This window comes from Macrotis lagotis, chromosome 1 (assembly GCF_037893015.1).
Source record: "Macrotis lagotis isolate mMagLag1 chromosome 1, bilby.v1.9.chrom.fasta, whole genome shotgun sequence".
In the NCBI taxonomy this organism is placed as follows: Eukaryota; Metazoa; Chordata; class Mammalia; order Peramelemorphia; family Peramelidae; genus Macrotis; species Macrotis lagotis.
In genome coordinates, this window is record NC_133658.1 from 258,637,731 (window position 1) to 258,652,420 (window position 14,690).

A 14,690-nucleotide genomic window follows, 5' to 3' on the forward strand; every position below is an offset into this window, starting at 1 on the left:
AAGAGAGGGATTTATATTGGTGAAGCTGAGAAGAAAGGAATTTACTCCATGAACTGAGGAGTCAAAGGAATGGTAGACAGAGAAGACAATAGGGAAGGGAAATATGTCTAAACAAATACGGTGTCTAAAAAAGGATAACATCCTAACTACAGATAGGAATTATAACGTAATTTGTAAAGCTGAGAGGGAGTCAGATTATGTAGAGTGATGTGGGCTAGGCTAAAGCATTTGCATTTTCAATGTTAGGTAATGCAGATGATGAAATATTTAGTGTTGGAATAGAGAACATTCTTTTGCTCTTTTGTGTTGGAATTTTGGTGGCTGAGTTCCAATCCCTGCTCTCCTGCTTATTACCTAATGACCTTAGACAAACCTCATTCTCCTTTTTCTCAGTTTCTCAATTAGTACATTTAGGATATTGAAATAAATGCCATCTGAGATCAATTGGACAATGGGTTTAGAGCTGGAATGGACTTAGGAGTCATTTATTCCTACCCATCATTTTACAAAAAGAAATAGAAATCGGAGGAATTAAAATAACATTTAAGATCACATGGGTCATGGAGTTAGGATTTGAATCCAGGTCTTATGACTCCAAATTTATACTTCTTTCCATGTGTTCATTCTAATTATAAATACTATAATACTAAGAACAAATGCATAGTTTTTTATTATTGTTATATTTGCCTGACTCCTCACTAATCTGGCTTAGCTGGCAGAAATTCTACCTGATTTATTCCTAGGGTCATAGTATCATAGATTTAAAGTCAGAAAAAAGGGGTGGCTAGGTGGTGCAGTGGATAAAGTACCAGCCAGTCAGGAGTACCTGGGTTCAAATCTGGTCTCAGACACTTAATAATTACCTAGCTGTGTGGCCTTGGGCAAGCCACTTAACCCCATTTTCCTTGAAAAAAAAACCCTAGAGTTCGAAAAAAATTTTGGAGGGTAAGAAGTTCATATCCTCTCATTGAAGAGATAAGAAAATTGAGACTTGATAGATTAAGTGGCTTGCTCAGAATCACATAGCTAATAAGTGACAAAGTTGGGATTATAAACCAGGCCCTCTGACTCTTCACATAAAAGCAATTTGACCACTATTGTAGTCAGATTCATTTTTAAAAATTCAACGAAAATGTTGAAATGGACTGCCTGGCTATTTCTTTGAATAGCTTGAGGACATGATGATTTATCTATGTTCACATGTAGACATAACCTCAATAGCTACCATGAGGGACTCTTTCCCTAGGAATGCTTCCTTATGCTCAGCTCCGGCATCCCTAATTGCTAGGTAATAGATTCCTAGATATTGACACTGAGGAATCTGTCTCACCTCAAGTCTGCTGATGTTATCACCTGTATTGTGCAGCTGAATACATAAACACCAGCAATGACATCAGGCAAAATCAGCGCAGAAACATTTTTTTTTTTAAAATAAACAACAAACCCACCTGGAAAGATTCAGTAGCATTCAGCTCCTGAAATTTAAAAACCTCTTATAGATAGATTCACATTTTGAACAGAAGCAAACTTACACATCATTTTATTTTGGATTCCAGGCCTAACCTGGGTTCAGGAGGGAGGAAAAAAATGTCTGGTTGGTGAGCTGTAACTATTTTTAAAATTTGGGAGGTTAGAAAGAAAAATCAGTTTCAAACATTTGGGATTCTTCACATGCACATTAGAAATCAAAGTAGGTGTCCTTTGCTGCTAAATGGATAGCTTAATTAATTAATTCAGTAAAGCCTTCATGAGATAGAATCTTAAGATTATTAGAAGGGGAAGGACCTTTTATATCCTCTCTACTATTCTTGCTTGCCTTTTGGAACCCCTCACCCTTCATGATTTACTCTTGCAGTTTACTCTTGCAACCAGATGTTTTCCCTGATGCCCCAAGTTATGAATGCCTACCTCTCTCAAATATTCTTATCTTTTTATATGTCTTACATATATTTATTTGGATTTAGTTTTATTTTTTTTCAGTAGAATTTTAGCTCGTAGCACCTTTGGTATGAGGGCTTGCCAAGTCCTTTTCAGGCTGGCCATGCACCTTTGTGTCCACCTTAAGGAAGCTGTAGAATATACAGTGGCCACACTCCAGTAAACCATCTTGACAGATGGGTTAAACTAGATTGAAGAAAACTAACAAGCTCATAGATGAGTTTCAAAATGACCATCTTGTAAAGACTTTCCCCAGAAGAATGAGGGCATTAAAATAAGTTATGCAAATGGTCATGAAGATGGCTTCAGTGCTTGTGGAGTGCTTAATTTCAGTCAGTCATGGAAAAATACCAAGGTCATCACTGAATTCTAGGTCATTGCCAGTTATTTTGATCTTTTTCTTTTTGTTGGATTTCCATGATTCTAGAAGAGAAATTGAGACTGATTGCTTTGAACACTTAAATCTATTTCACTTTCAAGTCAAGACATCACTCCTGATGTCATTGGTCTTTGAAAAAAACAAAACACACCATTGGGGCAGGCTGACTGTTTCCCTGAATACCTGAAATATAGTAGCTTCTAAAGTAATGATTATTGAATAGAATGGAATCTAATTCAGTTCTACAGAGGAGGTTGTTATGGTCTCAAGAATTCAAATATCTAAGGGAAACCACATAAGTAGCAAGGGGCAGAGTCAAGATTTGAGTTAAGTATTAATTCTATATCAGATGCTCTTATCCATGCTGTGTTACTGCAATGAAAGTTCCTATTTGAAAAAGAAATTCTTTTGTAAGGCAAATTTTTCTCCTCTAATTTAATCTGTTTTAAATCTATATTGTCTGTTCTGAGGTTTATGTTAAGATGTCTCTTTATCATTCCAATAAGATAATTTCAACTCTTTTCCTTCTCACTTTTTCTCCCTGCCTCATAAATGGCAGCAGGGGTGTAATAGAAAAAACACTGAACTGGGAATTGGAAGATCTGGTATAAATCCCAGTTCTACCATCTAATAGCACCTGTATTTTTAGACAGCAGTTTTAATGGCTGTCTGAGGCAGTTAGTGGGGCACAATGGATGGAAGGTTAGACTTAAAATTCTTATATTACTTGGTTTGGTTGGTATGTGATCCTGAAGAATTTACTTAATTTATTTTATCCTCAATTTCTTCATCTATAAATAAGAATAAAAATAACACCTACCTTCAAAGATTGTTGTGGAATTGAAAAGAAACAACATACATTGGGGGGGCAGAGCCAAGATGGTGACAAGAAGGGATCTAGTCTTAGGAGCTCTCTGATAAAATTCATCAGCTAAGGACTCTAACTAAAATTTCCAGAGACACAACCTACAAAGAGACCCAGTGAGGCAGTTCTCCTACTCAAGGTAACCTGGAAAAGAGCAGAAAGGCTCTGCTCCCCAGGGTCGGAGAGTCAGCCTACCAGAGGGGGGGCGCACCAGAGCCAAAGAACTTCAGCATCCCGGAGGCAGCCCCAGGATGCTGGGAGTCTCAGCTCACAGCAGCGGGGGAGTCTCCTAAGCTGCACCCTGAGGAGCACCGGGCACAAAGTGGGGGAACAGCGGGGGACCTCTGCCAAAGCGAGCACATGGAGCCAAGTCCTCAAGGCACACAGCCAGCAGCTTGGTCTTTCCCAGGCACATCCAGGAAACAGAAGCAGGCGGAGCCAGTAAGCAGGAGCCCCCAGGGCATGAGCCCATTGACCTGAGGGAGGGGAGTGAAGAGAGAGAGAGAGAGAGACTGCAGAGCTCTGTCCACTGCCCCCTGGAAGAGGACTCTGGGGCTCAGACCACATTCAGATACTGATCACTGATCACAGTCTAGGCCCCGCCATAGAACAGCAGGGCCCCCCCCCCCACCTCAGTCCCGTGGCAGAGGGAGGTGCTTATGGTCATTCACAGACCAGGAGGGAGAACAGAGCTTCACACACTGAGACCCTTGTGGGAGTGTCCCAGAAGCTCAGGAAGCACCCCAAACCAGGCACAGGCTGGGAAAATGAGCAAGCAAAGAAACAAAAGGAAGACTATTGAAAAATATTTTGCAAATGAGCCCAAGAAGGATTAAAATACTCAGTCTGAAGATGAGGAAGCACAAGCTCCTGCATCTAAAGATTCCAAGAAAAACAAAAATTAGGCTCAGGCTATGACATAGCTCAAAAAAGACTTTGAAAATCAAATGATGGAGTTGGAAGAAAAACTGGGAAAAGAAAGGAGAGAGATGCAGGAAAAACATGAAAATGAAGTCAGTAGCTTAGTCAAGGAAATCCAAAAAATGCTGAAGAAAATAACATGCTAAAAACCAGCTTAGGTCAAATGGATAAAACAGTTCAAAAAGTTATTGAGGAGAAGAATGCTTTAAAAAGCAAAATTGGCCAGATGAAAAAAGAGATGAGAAAACTCTCTGAGGAGAACAAATCCTTCAGACAAAGAATAGAATTCAGGGAGATTGATGAATTTACCAGAAATCAGGAATCAATACTTCAAAACCAAAAAAATGAAAAATTAGAAGAAAATGTGAAATATCTCATTGAAAAACAACTGATATGTAAAACAGACTTAGGAAAGATAATTTGAAAATTATTGGAATACCTGAAAATCATGATCAGGAAAAGAGCCTTGACATCATTTTCAAAGAATTACTACAGGAAAATTGCCCTGATATTCTAGAAGCAGAGGGCAAAATAGAAATGGAGAGAATCCACCAATCCCCCAGAGAAAGAGATCCCAAAAGCCCAACCCCTAGTAATATTATAGCCAAGTTCCAGAACTCCCAAGTCAAAGAGAAAATATTACAAGCAGCCAGAAGGACACGGTTCAAATATCGTGGAGCTGCAGTCAGTATCACACAGGACTTAGCAGCAGCTACATTGGAAGCTTGTAGGGCTTGGAATACAATATACCAGAAGGCAAAAGATCTTAAAATGCAGCCAAGAATGAACTACCCAGCAAGGCTGAATGTCCTCTTCCAGGGAAAAAGATGGACTTTCAATGAACCAGGGGAATTTCAAATGTTCCTTTTGGAATGGCCAGAGCTGAACAGAAGGTTTGATCTTCAGATACAGGACTCAGGTGAAGCATGGAGATTGGAGGAGAGGGGGGGAATATGAGGGACTTAATGAGGATAAACTGCATGTATTCCTGCATAGAAAAATGACACTGATAATACTCATATGAACCTTCTCAGTTAATAGAGCAAGTAGAGAGAGCTTTTATAGTTGAAGCACAGGAGAAAGCTGAATTCGAAGATAAAATATGGTGTAAAAATGCAGTCAATAGGAAAAAAAGGGAAATGGAATGGGAAAAAGAAAAAGGAGGGGAGAATAGTCCAAGATATTTTACGTAAGATTTTTCTTTATTACAATGAGCTATTGCCATGATATAGAAAGGGGGAGTCAAAGGGGAATGAGGGAATCTTTGCTCTCATCACAGATGGCTAGGAGAGGAAACAGCATATATACTCAATGGGGTATAGACATATCTCGAGTAAGAAGGAGCAGGGAGCAGGGGGAAGGGGGGGATGTGAATAAAGGAGGAGAGGATGGAACATGGGGGGAGAGTGTCCAGATATAACACATTTTCTTTCTTACTTCTTGCAAGGGGCTGGGATTGGAAGACCTGCCCAGGACCACAGGGCCAGGTGGATTCTGGGCCTAAGGGGTGGTATGGGGGCTCAGGGCCTCTTGGCCCCAGGACCAGAGATCTTTCTGCTGCACCACTCAGTGACCCTACAGCAGAGTCAGAGTGAAAGGAGAGAGAAAATAGAGTACATGGTAGTGGCGAAATAAGAAAGGAGGAAGTTGCGAGCAGCAATGGCAACGTTGGAAAAATATGGAAATAACTTTTGTGATGGACTTATTGTAAAGAATGAGATCCACCCATGACAGAGTTGTTGGTGTTGGAACAAAGACTCAAGCACATTTTTTGTTATTATTATTTGGGGGAGGGTGCATGGCAAGTGGGGCAGGATGGCCTGCCTGGGGCCACATAGCAGGGTGATCTTTGAGTGTCTGCGGCCAGATTTGGACCCAGGTGCTCCTGGCTCAAGGGTCAATGCTCTGTCTGCCACCCAGCCACCCCTACTATTATTACTATTTCATTTTATTTTGGGTCTTTTTTTCCCTTTCTTTTTTTGGGGGGTTTTTGCAGGGTAGTGGGGATCAGGTGGTTTGCATGTCACATGGCTGGGTGATTGTTGGGTTTACAAGGCTGGATATGGACTCAGGTGCTTATGGCTCCAGGGCTGGTGGCTCATCCTTTGTGCCACCTGGCCATACCTACAATTATTACTATTATTTTTTTATTTTAATTTTTTCTCTCCCCTTTACTTTTTTTCGCCCAAGCAAGTCTATCTATATTCATGGGGGGAGGAGGGGTATTTTGTTTACTTGTAAACAAGAATATTTTATTAATGTAAAAAAACATTTGTACAAAATTAGAATAAAAAATAAATTAAAAAAAGAAAAGAAACAACATGGATGAATTGCTTTACAAAACTTAAGTCATTTTACAAATGCTATTACTGACAGACCAAACCATACCTATCCTTTCTCATATCCCTTATCACCTGATGCTCTCACTCTTCCTAGAGTATAATGTTTCTTAGAAAATTGTATAATTGTGCTTTCATGTACCCTTGAACAAATTACTTTGAAAGTAAGCTACTTGAACAGTTAGGTGACATTATATGCAACAGAGAAGACAAATACACATTTCAGACAGAAAAAAGAGAGATATTTACCTGTGCTGGGAAACATCTTCAAGGACCTAGCTCTGGCAATTGGAGGCTGAATTGTGGAAAGAAGAAAACCTTTGACAACCAACTGATCAATGTACCCAACATTGTTATTCCAAAAGAATATTCTTTAATCCACGTGAAAACAACAGAAAACAAGTTTATACAAGACTTGTAAATTGCCTTTGTCCCAAGTATATTTTCCATGTATTCTTCATATTTACATTTGAGCCCATCATTGTTACCGTTGCATAGTTATTTGTAGAACAATTTGATGTGGGGGGGGGGGGGTCAGGGTTGGAGATGTTTTGAGGAAATGTTAACTGTATGTCTGCTTAGAGATAAAGGGCTGATTGTAAATGGGAAGCTTGCAGTGAGTTTTAGTATAGACCAAGAGGGTTATTTCTAGAACTTGAGGTAGCATATTTCTAGAAAGCCAATTTACAATAACAAGTACCCTATGGGAGAGAATTTCAGGAGAGGTATAGTCTAATGTTGCTAAAATGTGGGACAATTCAATATATTTAAGCCATCCAAGAATAGAAATTAGCTTTTGTGATTCCTAATCCAATAGTTACATTCTTTCATTATCCCAGGTGTCTACACACACACACACACACACACAAGAGACAAAGATGGGGATCCCATTCACTTCTTTCAGGAGGTTTTGAAATAAGTAATTTAAACTTGAACATCATATTATAAGTGGCCAAATTCTATGATGTGTGCAGGAAAAATAAAATTCATAAAAATGCATATTTTATTTTATTCTTTACTTAATGTCTAAAAAAGGAATCATTAATAAATGCCCCCAAAGCAAAGTCAACCTGCTTTCAATCTCTCAATTTTCTAATGTTGTCATATAAATGCTGTCAGATTAATCATCCTAAAGAATTACCTGGATCATGTCACTCCCATGCTCAGAAATCTAAGGGGAAATGGTCCAAACTATGCTCATCTATTGAGGAATGACTGAACAAGTTATGGTACATGAATACTATGAAATATTAGTGTTCTATAAAAAACCATAAAGGTTGGATTCTAGAGAAGCAAGGAATGAGTTACAGGATTTGATGCTGAGAAAAGGGAACAGAACCAAGAGAACAATGTACACATTAACAACAGCATTGTGAGACATTCAACCTTTATGGAAGTCACTCCTCCCAGCAGAGCAAAGTCAGAAAACTAGGACAACCATATTAGATCAGCCATGGACAATGCTATCCCCATCCAGAGGAAGAAAAACAAAACAAACCAAAAAACCCCCATCAGAATCTGATGAAAACTTTATAAAAATATTTCTTGTGTATCTCTTTACTTTTATACTAATTTCTGCTACCCAAAGTGGATAATCTGTAAACATGTTTATCAAAAGGATGTATATACAATGCTAACCTGACTGTTCGCCTCTGAGAGAAGGGGGGGGGTGGGAAGGGAGGGTGGAAGGGCATTTGTAACTTAAAAATATACATGGGAATATGGAGAAAAAATTAAATAAATAAACATGCTACAAAAAAGAAAGAAAATGTCCAAACTTCTTAACCTGGTATTCAAGTCTCTCCAGGAATTATCACCAGTCTACTTTTCTAACATTGCTATCAGCCAATACTTTCTCAAGTCCCAGCCAAAGCAGGCTTTTTGTTGTTATCAAACACAGGTCATTACAGCAAAATGCAAAGTGATGTTCAGTTGTTTTAGTCATTTCTAACTCTTCATCACCCCTTTAGGGTTTTCTTGAAAAAAAAATATTGGAGTAGTTTGACATTTCCTTCTCCAGATTATTACAAAGGGAAACTGAGGTAAATAAGTAAGTTGCTCAGGGTCACACAGCGCGTGTCTGAGGCTAGATTTGAACTCAACAAGATGGGTCTTCCTGACTGCAGGCCTCATGATCTGTGGATTAGGGTGCCATCTAGCTTCTCTAAAATACTAAAACTTTTTTCATTGACACTGCCTAATTGATATTTAATTGAGGGTTAATCAAAATGACATGATGTCATGGCAATCATGATTCAATAAAAATCTCCAAGGACAAGAAATTTTGATATTCTTGTTTTCTTTTTCCTCACTCATTGGGGTGAATTAAACTGGAACTGGCTTTTTGTCTCCCCAGTTGGGCAGCTGCTATTACTCAGAGATTGTTTTTTACCCTATATTCTTGAGGAGGAACAATGACAACCAGAAGGTTATGTCTTGGCTTGAAAGTAAATTGAATTTAAGTGTGGCAGAACTTCGCAAAGTCACCAGTTTCATTCTCTCCAGCAGAATCATCTGAGTCCAGTGAAAAGGCATAGATCAGAATGTTAGGAGATAGCCCTGGATACAGTGAGAGACTTTGATCTTTTTTCAACTAAAATCGTTGGCAGGATTCTGGAACATGAAAGTGATATTACTAGATTTGTTTTCACAGCTGTTTGGACAATGTTTTAGAGAGAAAAAGGCATTTTGAAGAAGGTAGGATCAAGTTCCTTTCTAACCGGGGTCTCCTGTTTCCCTCCCTCCTCCCTTTCTCTCTCTCTCTCTCTCTCTCTCTCTCTCTCTCTCTCTCTCTCTCTCTCTCTCTCTCTCTCTCTCTCTCTGTCTCTCTCTCTCTCTCTCTTTCTTTTTCTTTCTTTCTTTCTTTTTTCTTTCTGTCTTTCTTTCTTTCTTTCCTTCTTTCTTCTTCCTTTCATCTTTCCTTTCTTCAAATGGAGAATCTTACACTTACTTACATGTGTTCGAAGGAATATAAATTTATTGAAATAAGATCCTATTAAACCAGGCTTTGATAAAGCCATACAGATTCAAATAGGGTTACTTGACCAAGCCTTAAATCCAACTCACTGTGGCTCGCACAAATTGGTCAATCATGGGCTCCAATTCCAACCTCACTTGATCATTGTTTTGGTTTTATTGGCTCAGAATGAGTGCAAATGGTAATTATTTCTGTTCTAGCCAGAAAGTCAGAGTCTTCCCTTCTCATATTGATTTTTTGTAAGGGTAAAAGAGGCCACATTTTTGCCACACTTCATATCTAGTCAATCATTTTAATTTAATTTAATCACTTAAATATAAATTTAATTTAAATATCCCTTAAATTTACTTTTTTGGGGTTTTTTTTGCCTCTTACAAATTGACACCTTGGAAATATTTTTGTTTAAAAAGATTTAAGTCTCCAACTGTATCTCTGGTCATTTCTGTCTTTGCACCGAAACCACATGACTCCATAGGCAAAGATGAGGCCAATGACTTTGAATAGTCCTGTCTCAATTAAATCCAATTCATTTGCAAGTCAAGACCCATTAATTCACTCTCATGTTCTATGCAGTAGAAACTATTTTCTATTCCTTCAAATTAGTATTACGTCTTCTGGCTTTACATTGCTGTACAGCTTTCATACCCTTCCCTGCTTCCCTTCCATATCCTTCCTTCTAAGTTACCCTTCCATAGATTATATTCCCTACTTAAAACTGCCTCTTAAAATTTCTAAATTGATTTAAGGTGTAGTTCATTAGCCAAATCTATTTGAAATCAATTTTCTTTAATTCTCCTATTTATTAATGTTCTTGTATGTTTTATATTTGTGTCTTCCCATGAAGCCTATAAATTCATTGAGTCTAAGAACTCATTTTGTCTTTGTATTAATAAGAGTTTTTCTCACATCTTAAGAATTTGCTAAATGCTGAATACAGATTAGATTGGTCCTAAAATATATATCAGATTCCACTTTCTTGTTTCCATCATCAAACACTATGCTTTCATTCAGAATAGGTCCTATTGCACTCATATTGTGGCCACTTACTATCTGTGTGACCTTAAGTAACTTATATTATTTGCTTGGGCCTTAATTTCCTTATAAAATGAGATCTCCAAGTTCTGTTCCTGTTCTAAATCCCATGACTATATCCTACTTCACTTGTTTCCCCTATATGAAGGCACCCTCCTGTACTGTGAATCAGCTTCTCAGTAATAGAATCCATAGCAGGGAGCCTTTCAAACCATTCTTTCTTGTTTCAGGCTCGTGTTCCAGTTCCCAAAACTCTACTTCCCAGGAGAACCTATCAGACCAAATAAACATCTACACTCGAGGCTTTCATAAAATATTGATCATTTAATTTGAGTTTCTCAAGGCATCCAACCTGACTTTAACTGTTTGACAAATTCATATGTCATTTACTAATAACAGATTCCCTAAGGCTTGCCCTATGCAACACAAAGAAGAGAATGCATCAGAAACCTAAGCTTCACTACATTCTCTCCAAAATGGTTGAAAATGCACTGAAGAGACAGCCTCTTAAAACAATTCATGCATTTCAGGCCTCAGGTAAGCAGGGATATCCTTTTTTGTAGTAGAACAAGGAAATTGGTAGAATAAGTTTTATTTTTCTCTAGCACTTACCTCCTTGAGGTTTCTTATGAAGAAAAAAAAATCAGAGTAAGAATGAGGAGGAATCCATTTTAGTGTCAGTTTATTAGAACATAATGCCATGATAATTGATCAACCAGAAGACAAATTATCTATTTGGAAGATGTAAAAAGAGAATAGAGTAAATAATATATCAATAGCTATTATTTTTAAAGACAATATTGAATTATTGATGCAATAATTTAAATTCTACTAGTTGAGAATAGTAATGCTGGATAAGGATCATAGGGATGAGATGGGGACAAATGAGCATCATAAATGGTTAAAACAAATCTATATAATAGGGGTTCATGAGGACACCAGTGGTCATGCGATACAAAACATAACTGCCATTCTCATATGAATAATCATCTAGCCTCTGGTTGAAAATGTCTAGTGATAGGGAAGTTAGAGCCTCCTGGGGAGTCAACATCATTTTTGGACAGTTATTATTGGAAAATTTTCTCTTATATCAGGTTGAAATCTATCTCCTACTAATTTCTACCATTAAATCCTAATTCTTCCCTTTGGAGTCAAACATTAAAAAACCCTAATCTCTTTCCCACAGTCTTTCAAATATTGACATCAACTATTATGCCCACCCAACTCCAATATTTCCCTTTTCAAGGCCAAATATCTCTAAAATTTTTCCCTATTGATAACTATATGAAATTGTCCAAATTTTCTTGATTCTCCTCCTCTTAAGGCATTCTAGTTAGTGTTTTTCTTTTTTTCCTTATTTTTTTTTTTGCAAGGTAATGGCGTTAAGTGACTTGCCCATATTCATACAGCTAGGACAGATTTGAACTCATATCTTCCTAACTGTAGGACTAGTGCTCTATCCATTGTGCCACTTACCTACCCCTAATTAGTATTTTTCATAAAAAGGTAGTGACTTGAATTTAACACTAAACTAGATAAGCTATGTCCAAGGAAGACTGCAACAAAACATTCTTTGTTTTGGAATGCTGTTGTTATTGTTGTTTGATTATTTTCAGTTGCTTCCAAGGCTTCATGAACTCTTTAGGGGATTTCTTGGGGAAAAAAAAAAAACTGAAGTGATTTTCTATTTCTTTCTCTAGCTCATTTTACAAATGAAAAAGCTAAGGAAAAGACTGGATCATGCAGTTACTCTGAGGCCAAACTTGAAATCTAGTCTTCCTGACTCCAGATCCAGGATTCTATTCACTGCACCACCAGCTTCTCCATTTGCTCAGGATCCTAAAGTCCTAGTAGCATAGCCTAAAATTATATGAGGTTTTGTAATTGTTATATAAGCTCATATTAATGTTACAGTACATTAAAATATAGAAGCTTTTTGACATGATTTCTTCTTAGCCACAGATCCTTTATCCTAATTTATATTTTATATAGAGATCTGACCATATCACTACCTGATTCAATAAACTTAAATAGCTTCTTAGTGTTTAAAATCAACATCCCCCCCACAAAAAAGTCAGGATTTAAAATATTTCATAACTAGCCCCTTTCTTTTTTCCATTTTTTTTACTCTTCCCCCCCTCCTATCTACTTTGCATTTCATTAACTTGGACCACTTTGTTGTTATTCTTTGCACAACAAAATCCATGGCTCAAATGACCATTTGCAAGTTTGGAATAATTTCTCTCCTCATCTCTTCTACACAGCTTCTCTGGCTCCCTTTACTTGGAAGCTAAAATATCACTTTCTGAGGGAAAATTCTGCTGGTCTTTCTCAATGTTAATCAGTCTTTCAATAAATATTTATTAAGCTCCTAAACTATATACCAGGCAATGTGCTAAACACTGTGGATACTAAGAAAGGCAAAAATAGAGTTCTTGCTTTCCAGGAGCTCACATTCTATTGGCACAGACAAACAACATGGTACAAGCAAGATATGTATATATATACATATACATATACATATACATATAAATATATATATATATATATATATATATATATAATAAATCAATTCCCACCAAGTTTTCCCCATTCATTACTTTATTCTCCGAAAATGAAATAAATAATGATCCAAATAGCATCTTACTAAGACAGTTAACCAATACATTGTCAACACTCATCTTCCTATATCTTTCTATCTTTTTCTGAGAATAACGTATCTTACTGAAATCTAACTTTACTCTCCCAAGACTAGTTTTCCTGATCTCATCAAAAAGATGTGAAATTATTCTAAATGTCATCTTAAATAAAAATAAATGATTGAATGAGGAGGCAAATATTAATCATTCATTAAGTGACAAGACTGTGCAAAGGACTGAAAATACAAATAAAAAAGTAAAGGCAATTCCAGTCTTGCCTTCTCTCCATTATTTCTGATCATCAGTCCATCTATACCAAGTAGGAATCCTGCTACTTCACTGACCACTTTCTTCCTACCCAAAATAGTTTTAGAGTACTTCTGAGAGATTTATATTCATATAAGACTTTTATAGATGACTATGTAGAGGAAAAGCACAGTCCTCACACCAAGAGGAACATCCTATTATGTAGTCTGAGAGGAAGTGAATGGTTAATTAAATAAAGTACATTTCAATAATCAATCCTGTGGATGTAGGCTACATCACCAGTAAGCTTCAAGCAATGGATTTTGAATGAGAGGTCATTCACATAGCTTACTTTTAATCAACTACCATTCATTAAACAACTACTATTTATCACACACTGTGTTAAGTAATAGGGATGTAATGAAAAGATGAAAATCAATCTCTACTCTCAATGATTCCATTCTAAAGAGGGAAATAAAATGCAAACAATATGGAAGGAAAATGTATTCAGAATAAATTTGAGGGAGGGTGATCACAAAAGAAAAATACTAAATTTAATTATTTGGAAAGGCTTCTTTCAGAAAGTGGAATTTTATCTGACACTTGAAGGAAGCCAGGAGGAGGAGGGAGAATATTCCAAGTTTGAGACAGAGTGAAAATGTTCAGTTTTGGAGATGGAGGGGTGTTCCAAAATCACCAAAGTCATCAAAATTACTGAGTAGCAGAGGGAGTGGGGTAAGAGGAGTGACAGGTTTAAAAAGAAGGAAAACAGAGAAGGTTAGATTCCCTATAACTTTAAAAATCAAATCAAAGTTGTTTATTTCTTTATTTTTATCCTAATTAATGATCTACATATATAAAAATATTTATTGAAGTTTCTTTAATGGTAATAAAGAATTGGACATTTAAAAGATATCTATTAATTGGGAATATCTGAAAAAATTTTTTTTATATGATTATGATGGAATTCTATTGTGTTTTAAGATATGATGACCAGGATGCTCTCAGAAAAACCTGTATAGACTTACGTGAGCATCTGATACAAGATAAAATGCAAAGAACCAGGATAACATTATACCTAGGAACAGCAATACTGTGTGATCAGTTGAGTTAGCTAATCTCACAATACAATGATTCAATGACAATTCCAAAAGACTTATGACAAATATTAGCCATCTCTAGAGAGAAAAATGGAAGAACTCTGGATGCAGATTGAAGGATCTTTTTTCTTTGCTTTATTTTTTTGTTTTTCATCTGTCTTTTTTTTCTAGACTAACGTGGAAAGATATTTTACAAGACTGTAATATGTAACCTATAAAATATGCTTACCTTCTCAATGAGAGGGAGAGAAGAG